Source organism: Chiloscyllium punctatum, chromosome 36, assembly GCF_047496795.1.
Source record: "Chiloscyllium punctatum isolate Juve2018m chromosome 36, sChiPun1.3, whole genome shotgun sequence".
In the NCBI taxonomy this organism is placed as follows: Eukaryota; Metazoa; Chordata; class Chondrichthyes; order Orectolobiformes; family Hemiscylliidae; genus Chiloscyllium; species Chiloscyllium punctatum.
Genome location: NC_092774.1, coordinates 63,218,059 through 63,236,054, shown reverse-complemented (window position 1 = coordinate 63,236,054; position 17,996 = coordinate 63,218,059). Strand labels below are relative to the sequence as shown.

The window sequence follows — 17,996 nt, the reverse complement described above, 5'->3', positions numbered from 1 at the left end:
GCAGGGGAGAAGGGGTTTGAATTCCTGATGTGCAGGAACGACAATTCTTTCAATGACTCAGATCAGTTCATGTGCCGAGAACATCAGAGTCAACCTCCCGGCCTCTTCAACAAGGGGACGGTGTCTGGACTGTCTCTGCTCAATCGGACCGGTCATCTTTCATTCTCCTCTAAATCCGCTTCCCAAAGTGTTTCTAAAGGTTCACAAAGCTGGAGACTGGGATTTCTGTTTTGCTTCATGAACATTTGAACATTTTTCCATTTCCTAACTGACAATATTTTGCCAAAATCTCTTCCAATTGTACGCCTTGCCTCATGTCCAGGGATGAGGAATTTCCATTTTGGGGAGACATTCCCAAGGTGGAGAATGTTCGCTTTGGAGCAAAGAAGGATAACTGGAGATTTCCTGGGGCTGTTGGTCATGATGGGAGAAGAAGCGGTGGGAATGGGCAGATTAATGATCAGAAGAACCAATTGCCACTGACCAGAGTCAGTTACCTGAGGACAGGGATTGAAGTTCTTGAATGAAAAGCAGCAGTTGTGCCTAATAAACACAGAGAATACAGCAGAAACCCGACGGGTCGAGCAGCATCTGTGGAAAGGGAAACAGAGCTGACGTTGTGAGTCTGGTACGTTGTTTGTTCAGAACCCGAGTTTCCTGCATGGCAATCAATTCCCAGACATGAGAAAACGGGTCTTTATTGAGACGGGTTTTGTGAAGTTTGAGCGATAATGCAACCAACAGGAAGTCATTTAAAATCGCCAGTGAAGAAATCATACCCAGCAGGTTACCACCCTGGGCGGGGGAGCCCCAAAAGATCTCTACGCCAACACCTTAAGTGTTCGGCCACAACTATACGCCCAAAGTTGTGGTCTAAACTTTCTCATGGAATAGTTCTAACAGGAAAGGTGAGTATTGGGATTGTCCTGTCCGCGCCATAGTCCCAACGGTTCCTGTTCCCCTGGATTTGATCAGGACAGAGGAGGCTGATGGGAGATCGAATTGAACTAAACACATTGATGAGAGTCAGAGCGGCTGGGAAGGATCCATTCCCACGCGTAGAGAGATTAATAATCAGGGCCGAAAATAAGGAGCCACTTCAAGAAATTTGGGGTTCATTCAGCAAAGCTGATGTATGACTGTTCACAGAAAATTGTGATGAAAGTCTCTCGAGTTATTTTGATGAGAAGTGTTGATGATGCTAATACAATCGATAGGATGAACGTAGATTGGTAAATGTATTTGGTGACAGTTCTGTTCTAGCCCTGTGAGCGAAACCTGGATCTGAAGGAGTAGAAGGGACATTAACAACATCGATCTGAAATTGGACACGTGACAAGAAACAGAGCCATCATTAACAGTTGGCTTTTGAACTGGAGAAGGTTTCTCGTGAAATTCGCTTGAGGCTTGAGGTATGCAAGGTCAAGATAATTTAGGTAAAACACGGAAACGCTATCCTCATTAGCAGACAGTGAAAGGATTACAAGACACAAATTAAACATTTTCGACAAGTGATACAGGGGACTGGGAAGATAAGTATTATAAACTGTGAACAGCAAAGTTCTGGAGCACAACACTTACATTCAAAGACCGAAAACATCCAGGTCCTGATTAATCAGATTGCATTGTGGTGCTTTTTTGCAAAACATCCACTTGCAAAGTCCTACAAAAGAGTGACAAAACCCATCCCTGTCAGCCCAGGATAGAAAATCCGAAGGGATGAACGTTTGCTGATTTTCTGAAGATTCACAGAGCTTAGACTGGGTTTTGGTGATTGTTTCTTTTCCACTCCCAGGAGCCGCAGTGGTTGAGGATTTGAGTTGGGGAGAATAAAATGTGCCCGTGAGCAGCATGTGGGGCTATTTCAGCTTCCCCTCATCTGACTGCGCTGTGAGTTGACTCCGATGTTCTCAGGGACATTTACTGACGCGAGACAGTGAAAGGATTCTCATTCCCGCAGATCGGGAATTCAAACCGTATGCCGGCTTCAGGACAATGAGAAAGATTAATTGGGGTGTGTGAAGAAGCTGTGAGCTGCATTTCAAACAGGTAGGTGGAGTCAGATGCATCATCCATTACGCCCCGGCCCTGTGCGTATCTAACGCCACCATGCTGCAGAGTTCTGAGGTTAACACGGACATGCGCAGCAATGGGTTCATTCACAAGGTGAACAACCAAAGATAATCACTGTCACTGATTCCCTTCCACAGGCCCAACTTTGTGAAGCAGTATCTTTCACTGGCAAAGGAAACACCCTTGTCCTCAGGTGCCTGCTTCATTTCGATCACGATTTCAAGCCCCTCACTGTTCTAGTCTCATTTCCAAACACTTTGCTCATAGCCTCAAAAGAAGGTCTGCGGGTATCGGCTTGCTCCACCTGAACAGGCAGTGGGTTGCAGATTCCCACCAGTCCCAATTTGAGTGAAATATTTTTCCCCCTCCACTGATTTGAATCTTTTAAGAAGAAGCCGGGGAGCAAGCTCCCTTTCTGTTCGACGACATTTCTCATTTTGTACTCGGAAGGGTTCACACCTGCGTGTGGAAACCGCAATGGATTTCATGTACATCGCATTAACCACTCGGCCCACGAATACAGAACCACACTGACAGCTTGACTTCCCAGGTTTGTCTGCCTATGGAGCTGAGAAAGAGTGAATCATCGCAGAGTTTGTTTGAATCCAATCACTTCACAGTGATTCGAAAGGGTTAAATATCGGCACATGGTGTTTGCAGATATTTAGGTGTTTCACCCCAAAAGATGAAATGAACTTTCAGTTAGAAATTGCAGGAGGAACTCAGCAGGTCAGGCAACATCTGTGGAAAGAGAATCAGAGGCAACATTTCAAAATTCTGTTTTCACCGACAGGTCCTGTCAAAACTGCCGAGTTTCTCTTTTGGTCTGGTCTTCTCAGCATACGCAGTCCCTTACGTGAGACATTAATTCAATTCCGAAACCCCTTTATGGAGAAGAATTCCGCTTGGGAACATTTTCCTGACCCCATTAAAAGCGCAAACCTTCGAAGCCAAAGAAGGGCAACGAACACACCGCCCCTGGGTGGGCTCGAACCACCAACCTTTCGTTTAACAGCCGAACGCGCTGACCAATTGCGCCACAGAGACAGGCGCGGCCGGGGGCTGTACCATCGCTTAGTGATTTTATAATTCAGCCTCCCCGCCGAGAATTACAATTGTCGTCTATCAGTTTTACTTTTCCATAATCAAGCCTGGGAGATGTGTTGTGGAGATACCGGGGACAGTCTGCAGACACATCCATGTCACGAGGAACTAGCTTTCTTACTCCGGGGCCGGCGCCCTTCCAGCCTTCCAGCGTTTTGCCTGTTCCCGAGTTCACTCCTTGGCTCGCAGGGGAGAAGGGGTTTGAATTCCTGATGTGCAGGAACGACAATTCTTTCAATGTCTCAGATCAGTTCATGTGCCGAGAACATCAGAGTCAACCTCCCGGCCTCTTCAACAAGGGGACGGTGTCTGGACTGTCTCTGCTCAATCGGACCGGTCATCTTTCATTCTCCTCTAAATCCGCTTCCCAAAGTGTTTCTAAAGGTTCACAAAGCTGGAGACTGGGATTTCTGTTTTGCTTCATGAACATTTGAACATTTTTCCATTGCCTAACTGACAATATTTTGCCAAAATCTCTTCCAATTGTACGCCTTGCCTCATGTCCAGGGATGAGGAATTTCCATTTTGGCGAGACATTGCCAAGGTTGAGAATGTTCGCTTTGGAGCAAAGAAGGTTAACTGGAGATTTCCTGGGGCTGTTGGTAATGATGGGAGAAGAAGCGGTGGGAATGGGCAGATTAATGATCAGAAGAACCAATTGCCACTGACCAGAGTCAGTTACCTGAGGACAGGGATTGAAGTTCTTGAATGAAAAGCAGCACTTGTGCCTAATAAACACAGAGAATACTACAGAAAGCCAACAGGTCGAGCAGCATCTGTGGAAAGGGAAACAGAGCTGACGTTGTGAGTCTGGTACGTTGTTTGTTCAGAACCCGAGTTTCCTGCATGGCAATCAATTCCCAGACATGAGAAAACGGGGCTTTATTGAGACGGGTTTTGTGAAGTTTGAGCCATAATGCAACCAACAGGAAGTCATTTAAAATCGCCAGCGAAGAAAGCATAGCCAGCAGGTTACCACGCTTGGCGGGGAGCCCCAAAGGATCTTTACACCAACACCTTAAGTGTTCGGCCACAACTACAAGCCCAAAGTTGTGCTCTAAACTTTCTCACGGAATAGTTCTAACAGGAAAGGTGAGTATTGGTCTTGTCCTGTCCGCGCCATAGCCCCAACGTTTCCTGTTCCCCTGGATTTGATCAGGACAAAGGAGGCTGATGGGAGATCGAATTGAACTACACACATTGATGAGAGATAGAGCGGGTGGGAAGGATCCATTCCCATGCGTAGAGAGATGAATAATCAGGGCCGAAAATAAGGAGCCACTTCAAGAAATTTGGGGTTCATTCAGCAAAGCTAATGTAGAACTGTTCACAGAAACGTGTGATGAAAGTCTCTCGAGTTATTTTGATGAGAAGTGTTGATGATGCTAATACAATCGATCGGATGAACGTAGATTGGTAAATGTATTTAGTGATAGTTCTGTTCTAGCCCTGTGAGCGAAACCTGGATCTGAAGGAGTAGAAGGGACATTAACAACATCGATCTGAAATTGGACACGTGACAAGGAACAGAGCCATCATGAACAGTTGGCTTTTGAACTGGACAAAGTTTCTCGTGAAATTAGCTTGAGGCTTGAGGTATGCAAGGTCAAGATAATTGAGGTAAAACACGGAAACGCTATCCTCATTAGCAGACAGTGAAAGGATTACAAGACACAAATTAATCATTTTCGAGAAGTGATACAGGGGACTGGGAAGATAAGTATTATAAACTGGGAACAACAAAGTTCTGGAGCACAACACTTACATTCAAAGACCGAAAACATCCAGGTCCTGATTAATCAGATTGCATTGTGGTGCTTTTCTGCAAAACATCCACTTGCAATGTCCTACAAAAGAGTGACAAAACCCATCCCTGTCAGCCCAGGATAGAAAATCCGAAGGGATGAACGCATGCTTATTTTCTGAAGATTCACAGAGCTTAGACTGGGTTTTGGTGATTGTTTCTTTTCCACTCCCAGTAGCCGCAGTGGTTGAGGCGTTGAGTTGGGGAGAATAAAATGTGCCCGTGAGCAGCATGTGGGGCTATTTCAGCTTCCCCTCATCTGACTGCGCTGTGAGTTGACTCCGATGTTCTCAGGGACATTTACTGACGCGAGACAGTGAAAGGATTCTCATTCCCGCAGATCGGGAATTCAAACCGTATGCCGGCTTCAGGACAATGAGAAAGATTAATTGGGGTGTGTGAAGAAGCTGTGAGCTGCATTTCAAACAGGTAGGTGGAGTCAGATGCATCATCCATTGCGCCCCGGCCCTGTGCGTATCTCACGCCACCATGCTGCAGAGTTCTGACATTAACACGCACATGCGCAGCAATGGGTTCATTCACAAGGTGAACAACCAAAGATAATCACCGTCACGGATTCCCTTCCACAGGCCCAACTTTGTGAAGCAGTATCTTTCACTGGCAAAGGAAACACCCTTGTCCTCAGGTGCCTGCTTCATTTCGATCACGATTTCAAGCCCCTCACTCTTCTAGTCTCATTTCCAAACACTTTGCTCATAGCCTCAAAAGAAGCTCTGCGTGTGTCTGCTTGTTCCACCCGAACAGGCAGTGGGTTGCAGATTACCACCAGTCCCAATTTGAGTGAAATATTTTTCCCCCTCCACTGATTTGAATCTTAAAGAAGAAGCCGGGGAGCAAGCTCCCTTTCTTTTCGACGACATTTCTCATTTTGTACTCGGAAGGGTTCACACCTGCGTGGGGAAACCGCAATGGATTTCAAGTCCATCGCATTAACCACTCGGCCCACGAATACAGAACCACACTGACAGCTTGACTTCCCAGGTCTGTCTGCCTGTGGAGCTGAGAAAGAGTGAATCATCGCAGAGTTTGTTTGAATCCAATCACTTCACAGTGATTCGAAAGGGTTAAATATCGGCACATGGTGTTTGCAGATATTTAGGTGTTTCACCCCAAAAGATGAAATGAACTTTCAGTTAGAAATTGCAGGAGGAACTCAGCAGGTCAGGCAACATCTGTGGAAAGAGAATCAGAGGCAACATTTCAAAATTCTGTTTTCACCGACAGGTCCTGTCAAAACTGCCGAGTTTCTCTTTTGGTCTGGTCTTCTCAGCATACGCAGTCCCTTACGTGAGACATTAATTCAATTCCGAAACCCCTTTATGGAGAAGAATTCCGCTTGGGAACATTTTCCTGACCCCATTAAAAGCGCAAACCTTCGAAGCCAAAGAAGGGCAACGAACACACCGCCCCTGGGTGGGCTCGAACCACCAACCTTTCGGTTAACAGCCGAACGCGCTGACCAATTGCGCCACAGAGACAGGCGCGGCCGGGGGCTGTACCATCGCTTAGTGATTTTATAATTCAGCCTCCCCGCCGAGAATTACAATTGTCGTCTATCAGTTTTACTTTTCCATAATCAAGCCTGGGAGATGTGTTGTGGAGATACCGGGGACAGTCTGCAGACACATCCATGTCACGAGGAACTAGCTTTCTTACTCCGGGGCCGGCGCCCTTCCAGCCTTTCAGTGTTTTGCCTGTTCCCGAGTTCACTCCTTGGCTCGCAGGGGAGAAGGGGTTTGAATTCCTGATGTGCAGGAACGACAATTCTTTCAATGACTCAGATCAGTTCATGTGCCGAGAACATCAGAGTCAACCTCCCGGCCTCTTCAACAAGGGGACGGTGTCTGGACTGTCTCTGCTCAATCGGACCGGTCATCTTTCATTCTCCTCTAAATCCGCTTCCCAAAGTGTTTCTAAAGGTTCACAAAGCTGGAGACTGGGATTTCTGTTTTGCTTCATGAACATTTGAACATTTTTCCATTTCCTAACTGACAATATTTTGCCAAAATCTCTTCCAATTGTACGCCTTGCCTCATGTCCAGGGATGAGGAATTTCCATTTTGGGGAGACATTCCCAAGGTGGAGAATGTTCGCTTTGGAGCAAAGAAGGATAACTGGAGATTTCCTGGGGCTGTTGGTCATGATGGGAGAAGAAGCGGTGGGAATGGGCAGATTAATGATCAGAAGAACCAATTGCCACTGACCAGAGTCAGTTACCTGAGGACAGGGATTGAAGTTCTTGAATGAAAAGCAGCAGTTGTGCCTAATAAACACAGAGAATACAGCAGAAACCCGACGGGTCGAGCAGCATCTGTGGAAAGGGAAACAGAGCTGACGTTGTGAGTCTGGTACGTTGTTTGTTCAGAACCCGAGTTTCCTGCATGGCAATCAATTCCCAGACATGAGAAAACGGGTCTTTATTGAGACGGGTTTTGTGAAGTTTGAGCGATAATGCAACCAACAGGAAGTCATTTAAAATCGCCAGTGAAGAAATCATACCCAGCAGGTTACCACCCTGGGCGGGGGAGCCCCAAAAGATCTCTACGCCAACACCTTAAGTGTTCGGCCACAACTATACGCCCAAAGTTGTGGTCTAAACTTTCTCATGGAATAGTTCTAACAGGAAAGGTGAGTATTGGGATTGTCCTGTCCGCGCCATAGTCCCAACGGTTCCTGTTCCCCTGGATTTGATCAGGACAGAGGAGGCTGATGGGAGATCGAATTGAACTAAACACATTGATGAGAGTCAGAGCGGCTGGGAAGGATCCATTCCCACGCGTAGAGAGATTAATAATCAGGGCCGAAAATAAGGAGCCACTTCAAGAAATTTGGGGTTCATTCAGCAAAGCTGATGTATGACTGTTCACAGAAAATTGTGATGAAAGTCTCTCGAGTTATTTTGATGAGAAGTGTTGATGATGCTAATACAATCGATAGGATGAACGTAGATTGGTAAATGTATTTGGTGACAGTTCTGTTCTAGCCCTGTGAGCGAAACCTGGATCTGAAGGAGTAGAAGGGACATTAACAACATCGATCTGAAATTGGACACGTGACAAGAAACAGAGCCATCATTAACAGTTGGCTTTTGAACTGGAGAAGGTTTCTCGTGAAATTCGCTTGAGGCTTGAGGTATGCAAGGTCAAGATAATTTAGGTAAAACACGGAAACGCTATCCTCATTAGCAGACAGTGAAAGGATTACAAGACACAAATTAAACATTTTCGACAAGTGATACAGGGGACTGGGAAGATAAGTATTATAAACTGTGAACAGCAAAGTTCTGGAGCACAACACTTACATTCAAAGACCGAAAACATCCAGGTCCTGATTAATCAGATTGCATTGTGGTGCTTTTTTGCAAAACATCCACTTGCAAAGTCCTACAAAAGAGTGACAAAACCCATCCCTGTCAGCCCAGGATAGAAAATCCGAAGGGATGAACGTTTGCTGATTTTCTGAAGATTCACAGAGCTTAGACTGGGTTTTGGTGATTGTTTCTTTTCCACTCCCAGGAGCCGCAGTGGTTGAGGATTTGAGTTGGGGAGAATAAAATGTGCCCGTGAGCAGCATGTGGGGCTATTTCAGCTTCCCCTCATCTGACTGCGCTGTGAGTTGACTCCGATGTTCTCAGGGACATTTACTGACGCGAGACAGTGAAAGGATTCTCATTCCCGCAGATCGGGAATTCAAACCGTATGCCGGCTTCAGGACAATGAGAAAGATTAATTGGGGTGTGTGAAGAAGCTGTGAGCTGCATTTCAAACAGGTAGGTGGAGTCAGATGCATCATCCATTACGCCCCGGCCCTGTGCGTATCTAACGCCACCATGCTGCAGAGTTCTGAGGTTAACACGGACATGCGCAGCAATGGGTTCATTCACAAGGTGAACAACCAAAGATAATCACTGTCACTGATTCCCTTCCACAGGCCCAACTTTGTGAAGCAGTATCTTTCACTGGCAAAGGAAACACCCTTGTCCTCAGGTGCCTGCTTCATTTCGATCACGATTTCAAGCCCCTCACTGTTCTAGTCTCATTTCCAAACACTTTGCTCATAGCCTCAAAAGAAGGTCTGCGGGTATCGGCTTGCTCCACCTGAACAGGCAGTGGGTTGCAGATTCCCACCAGTCCCAATTTGAGTGAAATATTTTTCCCCCTCCACTGATTTGAATCTTTTAAGAAGAAGCCGGGGAGCAAGCTCCCTTTCTGTTCGACGACATTTCTCATTTTGTACTCGGAAGGGTTCACACCTGCGTGTGGAAACCGCAATGGATTTCATGTACATCGCATTAACCACTCGGCCCACGAATACAGAACCACACTGACAGCTTGACTTCCCAGGTTTGTCTGCCTATGGAGCTGAGAAAGAGTGAATCATCGCAGAGTTTGTTTGAATCCAATCACTTCACAGTGATTCGAAAGGGTTAAATATCGGCACATGGTGTTTGCAGATATTTAGGTGTTTCACCCCAAAAGATGAAATGAACTTTCAGTTAGAAATTGCAGGAGGAACTCAGCAGGTCAGGCAACATCTGTGGAAAGAGAATCAGAGGCAACATTTCAAAATTCTGTTTTCACCGACAGGTCCTGTCAAAACTGCCGAGTTTCTCTTTTGGTCTGGTCTTCTCAGCATACGCAGTCCCTTACGTGAGACATTAATTCAATTCCGAAACCCCTTTATGGAGAAGAATTCCGCTTGGGAACATTTTCCTGACCCCATTAAAAGCGCAAACCTTCGAAGCCAAAGAAGGGCAACGAACACACCGCCCCTGGGTGGGCTCGAACCACCAACCTTTCGTTTAACAGCCGAACGCGCTGACCAATTGCGCCACAGAGACAGGCGCGGCCGGGGGCTGTACCATCGCTTAGTGATTTTATAATTCAGCCTCCCCGCCGAGAATTACAATTGTCGTCTATCAGTTTTACTTTTCCATAATCAAGCCTGGGAGATGTGTTGTGGAGATACCGGGGACAGTCTGCAGACACATCCATGTCACGAGGAACTAGCTTTCTTACTCCGGGGCCGGCGCCCTTCCAGCCTTCCAGCGTTTTGCCTGTTCCCGAGTTCACTCCTTGGCTCGCAGGGGAGAAGGGGTTTGAATTCCTGATGTGCAGGAACGACAATTCTTTCAATGTCTCAGATCAGTTCATGTGCCGAGAACATCAGAGTCAACCTCCCGGCATCTTCAACAAGGGGACGGTGTCTGGACTGTCTCTGCTCAATCGGACCGGTCATCTTTCATTCTCCTCTAAATCCGCTTCCCAAAGTGTTTCTAAAGGTTCACAAAGCTGGAGACTGGGATTTCTGTTTTGCTTCATGAACATTTGAACATTTTTCCATTGCCTAACTGACAATATTTTGCCAAAATCTCTTCCAATTGTACGCCTTGCCTCATGTCCAGGGATGAGGAATTTCCATTTTGGCGAGACATTGCCAAGGTTGAGAATGTTCGCTTTGGAGCAAAGAAGGTTAACTGGAGATTTCCTGGGGCTGTTGGTAATGATGGGAGAAGAAGCGGTGGGAATGGGCAGATTAATGATCAGAAGAACCAATTGCCACTGACCAGAGTCAGTTACCTGAGGACAGGGATTGAAGTTCTTGAATGAAAAGCAGCACTTGTGCCTAATAAACACAGAGAATACTACAGAAAGCCAACAGGTCGAGCAGCATCTGTGGAAAGGGAAACAGAGCTGACGTTGTGAGTCTGGTACGTTGTTTGTTCAGAACCCGAGTTTCCTGCATGGCAATCAATTCCCAGACATGAGAAAACGGGGCTTTATTGAGACGGGTTTTGTGAAGTTTGAGCCATAATGCAACCAACAGGAAGTCATTTAAAATCGCCAGCGAAGAAAGCATAGCCAGCAGGTTACCACGCTTGGCGGGGAGCCCCAAAGGATCTTTACACCAACACCTTAAGTGTTCGGCCACAACTACAAGCCCAAAGTTGTGCTCTAAACTTTCTCACGGAATAGTTCTAACAGGAAAGGTGAGTATTGGTCTTGTCCTGTCCGCGCCATAGCCCCAAGTTTTCCTGTTCCCCTGGATTTGATCAGGACAAAGGAGGCTGATGGGAGATCGAATTGAACTACACACATTGATGAGAGATAGAGCGGGTGGGAAGGATCCATTCCCATGAGTAGAGAGATTAATAATCAGGGCCGAAAATAAGGAGCCACTTCAAGAAATTTGGGGTTCATTCAGCAAAGCTAATGTAGAACTGTTCACAGAAAATTGTGATGAAAGTCTCTCGAGTTATTTTGATGAGAAGTGTTGATGATGCTAATACAATCGATCGGATGAACGTAGATTGGTAAATGTATTTAGTGATAGTTCTGTTCTAGCCCTGTGAGCGAAACCTGGATCTGAAGGAGTAGAAGGGACATTAACAACATCGATCTGAAATTGGACACGTGACAAGGAACAGAGCCATCATGAACAGTTGGCTTTTGAACTGGACAAAGTTTCTCGTGAAATTAGCTTGAGGCTTGAGGTATGCAAGGTCAAGATAATTGAGGTAAAACACGGAAACGCTATCCTCATTAGCAGACAGTGAAAGGATTACAAGACACAAATTAATCATTTTCGAGAAGTGATACAGGGGACTGGGAAGATAAGTATTATAAACTGGGAACAACAAAGTTCTGGAGCACAACACTTACATTCAAAGACCGAAAACATCCAGGTCCTGATTAATCAGATTGCATTGTGGTGCTTTTCTGCAAAACATCCACTTGCAATGTCCTACAAAAGAGTGACAAAACCCATCCCTGTCAGCCCAGGATAGAAAATCCGAAGGGATGAACGCATGCTTATTTTCTGAAGATTCACAGAGCTTAGACTGGGTTTTGGTGATTGTTTCTTTTCCACTCCCAGTAGCCGCAGTGGTTGAGGCGTTGAGTTGGGGAGAATAAAATGTGCCCGTGAGCAGCATGTGGGGCTATTTCAGCTTCCCCTCATCTGACTGCGCTGTGAGTTGACTCCGATGTTCTCAGGGACATTTACTGACGCGAGACAGTGAAAGGATTCTCATTCCCGCAGATCGGGAATTCAAACCGTATGCCGGCTTCAGGACAATGAGAAAGATTAATTGGGGTGTGTGAAGAAGCTGTGAGCTGCATTTCAAACAGGTAGGTGGAGTCAGATGCATCATCCATTGCGCCCCGGCCCTGTGCGTATCTCACGCCACCATGCTGCAGAGTTCTGACATTAACACGCACATGCGCAGCAATGGGTTCATTCACAAGGTGAACAACCAAAGATAATCACCGTCACGGATTCCCTTCCACAGGCCCAACTTTGTGAAGCAGTATCTTTCACTGGCAAAGGAAACACCCTTGTCCTCAGGTGCCTGCTTCATTTCGATCACGATTTCAAGCCCCTCACTCTTCTAGTCTCATTTCCAAACACTTTGCTCATAGCCTCAAAAGAAGCTCTGCGTGTGTCTGCTTGTTCCACCCGAACAGGCAGTGGGTTGCAGATTACCACCAGTCCCAATTTGAGTGAAATATTTTTCCCCCTCCACTGATTTGAATCTTAAAGAAGAAGCCGGGGAGCAAGCTCCCTTTCTTTTCGACGACATTTCTCATTTTGTACTCGGAAGGGTTCACACCTGCGTGGGGAAACCGCAATGGATTTCAAGTCCATCGCATTAACCACTCGGCCCACGAATACAGAACCACACTGACAGCTTGACTTCCCAGGTCTGTCTGCCTGTGGAGCTGAGAAAGAGTGAATCATCGCAGAGTTTGTTTGAATCCAATCACTTCACAGTGATTCGAAAGGGTTAAATATCGGCACATGGTGTTTGCAGATATTTAGGTGTTTCACCCCAAAAGATGAAATGAACTTTCAGTTAGAAATTGCAGGAGGAACTCAGCAGGTCAGGCAACATCTGTGGAAAGAGAATCAGAGGCAACATTTCAAAATTCTGTTTTCACCGACAGGTCCTGTCAAAACTGCCGAGTTTCTCTTTTGGTCTGGTCTTCTCAGCATACGCAGTCCCTTACGTGAGACATTAATTCAATTCCGAAACCCCTTTATGGAGAAGAATTCCGCTTGGGAACATTTTCCTGACCCCATTAAAAGCGCAAACCTTCGAAGCCAAAGAAGGGCAACGAACACACCGCCCCTGGGTGGGCTCGAACCACCAACCTTTCGGTTAACAGCCGAACGCGCTGACCAATTGCGCCACAGAGACAGGCGCGGCCGGGGGCTGTACCATCGCTTAGTGATTTTATAATTCAGCCTCCCCGCCGAGAATTACAATTGTCGTCTATCAGTTTTACTTTTCCATAATCAAGCCTGGGAGATGTGTTGTGGAGATACCGGGGACAGTCTGCAGACACATCCATGTCACGAGGAACTAGCTTTCTTACTCCGGGGCCGGCGCCCTTCCAGCCTTTCAGTGTTTTGCCTGTTCCCGAGTTCACTCCTTGGCTCGCAGGGGAGAAGGGGTTTGAATTCCTGATGTGCAGGAACGACAATTCTTTCAATGACTCAGATCAGTTCATGTGCCGAGAACATCAGAGTCAACCTCCCGGCCTCTTCAACAAGGGGACGGTGTCTGGACTGTCTCTGCTCAATCGGACCGGTCATCTTTCATTCTCCTCTAAATCCGCTTCCCAAAGTGTTTCTAAAGGTTCACAAAGCTGGAGACTGGGATTTCTGTTTTGCTTCATGAACATTTGAACATTTTTCCATTTCCTAACTGACAATATTTTGCCAAAATCTCTTCCAATTGTACGCCTTGCCTCATGTCCAGGGATGAGGAATTTCCATTTTGGGGAGACATTCCCAAGGTGGAGAATGTTCGCTTTGGAGCAAAGAAGGATAACTGGAGATTTCCTGGGGCTGTTGGTCATGATGGGAGAAGAAGCGGTGGGAATGGGCAGATTAATGATCAGAAGAACCAATTGCCACTGACCAGAGTCAGTTACCTGAGGACAGGGATTGAAGTTCTTGAATGAAAAGCAGCAGTTGTGCCTAATAAACACAGAGAATACAGCAGAAACCCGACGGGTCGAGCAGCATCTGTGGAAAGGGAAACAGAGCTGACGTTGTGAGTCTGGTACGTTGTTTGTTCAGAACCCGAGTTTCCTGCATGGCAATCAATTCCCAGACATGAGAAAACGGGTCTTTATTGAGACGGGTTTTGTGAAGTTTGAGCGATAATGCAACCAACAGGAAGTCATTTAAAATCGCCAGTGAAGAAATCATACCCAGCAGGTTACCACCCTGGGCGGGGGAGCCCCAAAAGATCTCTACGCCAACACCTTAAGTGTTCGGCCACAACTATACGCCCAAAGTTGTGGTCTAAACTTTCTCATGGAATAGTTCTAACAGGAAAGGTGAGTATTGGGATTGTCCTGTCCGCGCCATAGTCCCAACGGTTCCTGTTCCCCTGGATTTGATCAGGACAGAGGAGGCTGATGGGAGATCGAATTGAACTACACACATTGATGAGAGATAGAGCGGCTGGGAAGGATCCATTCCCACGCGTAGAGAGATTAATAATCAGGGCCGAAAATAAGGAGCCACTTCAAGAAATTTGGGGTTCATTCAGCAAAGCTGATGTATGACTGTTCACAGAAAATTGTGATGAAAGTCTCTCGAGTTATTTTGATGAGAAGTGTTGATGATGCTAATACAATCGATAGGATGAACGTAGATTGGTAAATGTATTTGGTGACAGTTCTGTTCTAGCCCTGTGAGCGAAACCTGGATCTGAAGGAGTAGAAGGGACATTAACAACATCGATCTGAAATTGGACACGTGACAAGAAACAGAGCCATCATTAACAGTTGGCTTTTGAACTGGAGAAGGTTTTTCGTGAAATTCGCTTGAGGCTTGAGGTATGCAAGGTCAAGATAATTTAGGTAAAACACGGAAACGCTATCCTCATTAGCAGACAGTGAAAGGATTACAAGACACAAATTAAACATTTTCGACAAGTGATACAGGGGACTGGGAAGATAAGTATTATAAACTGTGAACAGCAAAGTTCTGGAGCACAACACTTACATTCAAAGACCGAAAACATCCAGGTCCTGATTAATCAGATTGCATTGTGGTGCTTTTTTGCAAAACATCCACTTGCAAAGTCCTACAAAAGAGTGACAAAACCCATCCCTGTCAGCCCAGGATAGAAAATCCGAAGGGATGAACGTTTGCTGATTTTCTGAAGATTCACAGAGCTTAGACTGGGTTTTGGTGATTGTTTCTTTTCCACTCCCAGGAGCCGCAGTGGTTGAGGATTTGAGTTGGGGAGAATAAAATGTGCCCGTGAGCAGCATGTGGGGCTATTTCAGCTTCCCCTCATCTGACTGCGCTGTGAGTTGACTCCGATGTTCTCAGGGACATTTACTGACGCGAGACAGTGAAAGGATTCTCATTCCCGCAGATCGGGAATTCAAACCGTATGCCGGCTTCAGGACAATGAGAAAGATTAATTGGGGTGTGTGAAGAAGCTGTGAGCTGCATTTCAAACAGGTAGGTGGAGTCAGATGCATCATCCATTACGCCCCGGCCCTGTGCGTATCTCACGCCACCATGCTGCAGAGTTCTGAGGTTAACACGGACATGCGCAGCAATGGGTTCATTCACAAGGTGAACAACCAAAGATAATCACCGTCACTGATTCCCTTCCACAGGCCCAACTTTGTGAAGCAGTATCTTTCACTGGCAAAGGAAACACCCTTGTCCTCAGGTGCCTGCTTCATTTCGATCACGATTTCAAGCCCCTCACTGTTCTAGTCTCATTTCCAAACACTTTGCTCATAGCCTCAAAAGAAGGTCTGCGGGTATCGGCTTGCTCCACCTGAACAGGCAGTGGGTTGCAGATTCCCACCAGTCCCAATTTGAGTGAAATATTTTTCCCCCTCCACTGATTTGAATCTTTTAAGAAGAAGCCGGGGAGCAAGCTCCCTTTCTGTTCGACGACATTTCTCATTTTGTACTCGGAAGGGTTCACACCTGCGTGTGGAAACCGCAATGGATTTCATGTACATCGCATTAACCACTCGGCCCACGAATACAGAACCACACTGACAGCTTGACTTCCCAGGTTTGTCTGCCTATGGAGCTGAGAAAGAGTGAATCATCGCAGAGTTTGTTTGAATCCAATCACTTCACAGTGATTCGAAAGGGTTAAATATCGGCACATGGTGTTTGCAGATATTTAGGTGTTTCACCCCAAAAGATGAAATGAACTTTCAGTTAGAAATTGCAGGAGAAACTCAGCAGGTCAGGCAACATCTGTGGAAAGAGAATCAGAGGCAACATTTCAAAATTCTGTTTTCACCGACAGGTCCTGTCAAAACTGCCGAGTTTCTCTTTTGGTCTGGTCTTCTCAGCATACGCAGTCCCTTACGTGAGACATTAATTCAATTCCGAAACCCCTTTATGGAGAAGAATTCCGCTTGGGAACATTTTCCTGACCCCATTAAAAGCGCAAACCTTCGAAGCCAAAGAAGGACAACGAACACACCGCCCCTGGGTGGGCTCGAACCACCAACCTTTCGGTTAACAGCCGAACGCGCTGACCAATTGCACCACAGAGACAGGCGCGGCCGGGGGCTGTACCATCGCTTAGTGATTTTATAATTCAGCCTCCCCGCCGAGAATTTCAATTGTCGTCTATCAGTTTTACTTTTCCATAATCAAGCCTGGGAGATGTGTTGTGGAGATACCGGGGGACAGTCTGCAGACACATCCATGTCACGAGGAACTAGCTTTCTTCCTCCGGGGCCGGCGCCCTTCCAGCCTTTCAGCGTTTTGCCTGTTCCCGAGTTCACTCCTTGGCTCGCAGGGGAGAAGGGGTTTGAATTCCTGATGTGCAGGAACGACAATTCTTTCAATGTCTCAGATCAGTTCATGTGCCGAAAACATCAGAGTCAACCTCCCGGCCTCTTCAACAAGGGGACGGTGTCTGGACTGTCTCTGCTCAATCGGACCGGTCATCTTTCATTCTCCTCTAAATCCGCTTCCCAAAGTGTTTCTAAAGGTTCACAAAGCTGGAGACTGGGATTTCTGTTTTGCTTCATGAACATTTGAACATTTTTCCATTGCCTAACTGACAATATTTTGCCAAAATCTCTTCCAATTGTACGCCTTGCCTCATGTCCAGGGATGAGGAATTTCCATTTTGGCGAGACATTGCCAAGGTTGAGAATGTTCGCTTTGGAGCAAAGAAGGTTAACTGGAGATTTCCTGGGGCTGTTGGTAATGATGGGAGAAGAAGCGGTGGGAATGGGCAGATTAATGATCAGAAGAACCAATTGCCACTGACCAGAGTCAGTTACCAGAGGACAGGGATTGAAGTTCTTGAATGAAAAGCAGCACTTGTGCCTAATAAACACAGAGAATACTACAGAAAGCCAACAGGTCGAGCAGCATCTGTGGAAAGGGAAACAGAGCTGACGTTGTGAGTCTGGTACGTTGTTTGTTCAGAACCCGAGTTTCCTGCATGGCAATCAATTCCCAGACATGAGAAAACGGGGCTTTATTGAGACGGGTTTTGTGAAGTTTGAGCCATAATGCAACCAACAGGAAGTCATTTAAAATCGCCAGCGAAGAAAGCATAGCCAGCAGGTTACCACGCTTGGCGGGGAGCCCCAAAGGATCTTTACACCAACACCTTAAGTGTTCGGCCACAACTACAAGCCCAAAGTTGTGCTCTAAACTTTCTCACGGAATAGTTCTAACAGGAAAGGTGAGTATTGGTCTTGTCCTGTCCGCGCCATAGCCCCAACGTTTCCTGTTCCCCTGGATTTGATCAGGACAAAGGAGGCTGATGGGAGATCGAATTGAACTACACACATTGATGAGAGATAGAGCGGGTGGGAATGATCCATTCCCATGCGTAGAGAGATTAATAATCAGGGCCGAAAATAAGGAACCACTTCAAGAAATTTGGGGTTCATTCAGCAAAGCTAATGTAGAACTGTTCACAGAAAATTGTGATGAAAGTCTCTCGAGTTATTTTGATGAGAAG

The 17,996-nt window shown here is 46.3% G+C and overlaps 1 long non-coding RNA gene and 5 other non-coding genes across 6 annotated transcripts in view; 1 reads left to right on the top strand and 5 right to left on the bottom strand.

Annotated features, from left to right (window-relative positions):
• The window catches only part of LOC140460585 (uncharacterized), a 220,555-nt gene that overhangs the window by 192,166 nt on the left and 10,393 nt on the right, over positions 1-17,996 (top strand). The window lies entirely within an intron of this gene.
• On the bottom strand, positions 3,047-3,120 carry trnan-guu (transfer RNA asparagine (anticodon GUU)). Its single transcript has one exon. It is a non-coding gene; the product is annotated as a tRNA-Asn (tRNA).
• trnan-guu (transfer RNA asparagine (anticodon GUU)) lies at positions 6,407-6,480 on the bottom strand. The gene has a single exon. It is a non-coding gene; the product is annotated as a tRNA-Asn (tRNA).
• On the bottom strand, positions 9,769-9,842 carry trnan-guu (transfer RNA asparagine (anticodon GUU)). The gene has a single exon. It is a non-coding gene; the product is annotated as a tRNA-Asn (tRNA).
• Positions 13,129-13,202, bottom strand: trnan-guu (transfer RNA asparagine (anticodon GUU)). The gene has a single exon. It is a non-coding gene; the product is annotated as a tRNA-Asn (tRNA).
• Positions 16,491-16,564, bottom strand: trnan-guu (transfer RNA asparagine (anticodon GUU)). The gene has a single exon. It is a non-coding gene; the product is annotated as a tRNA-Asn (tRNA).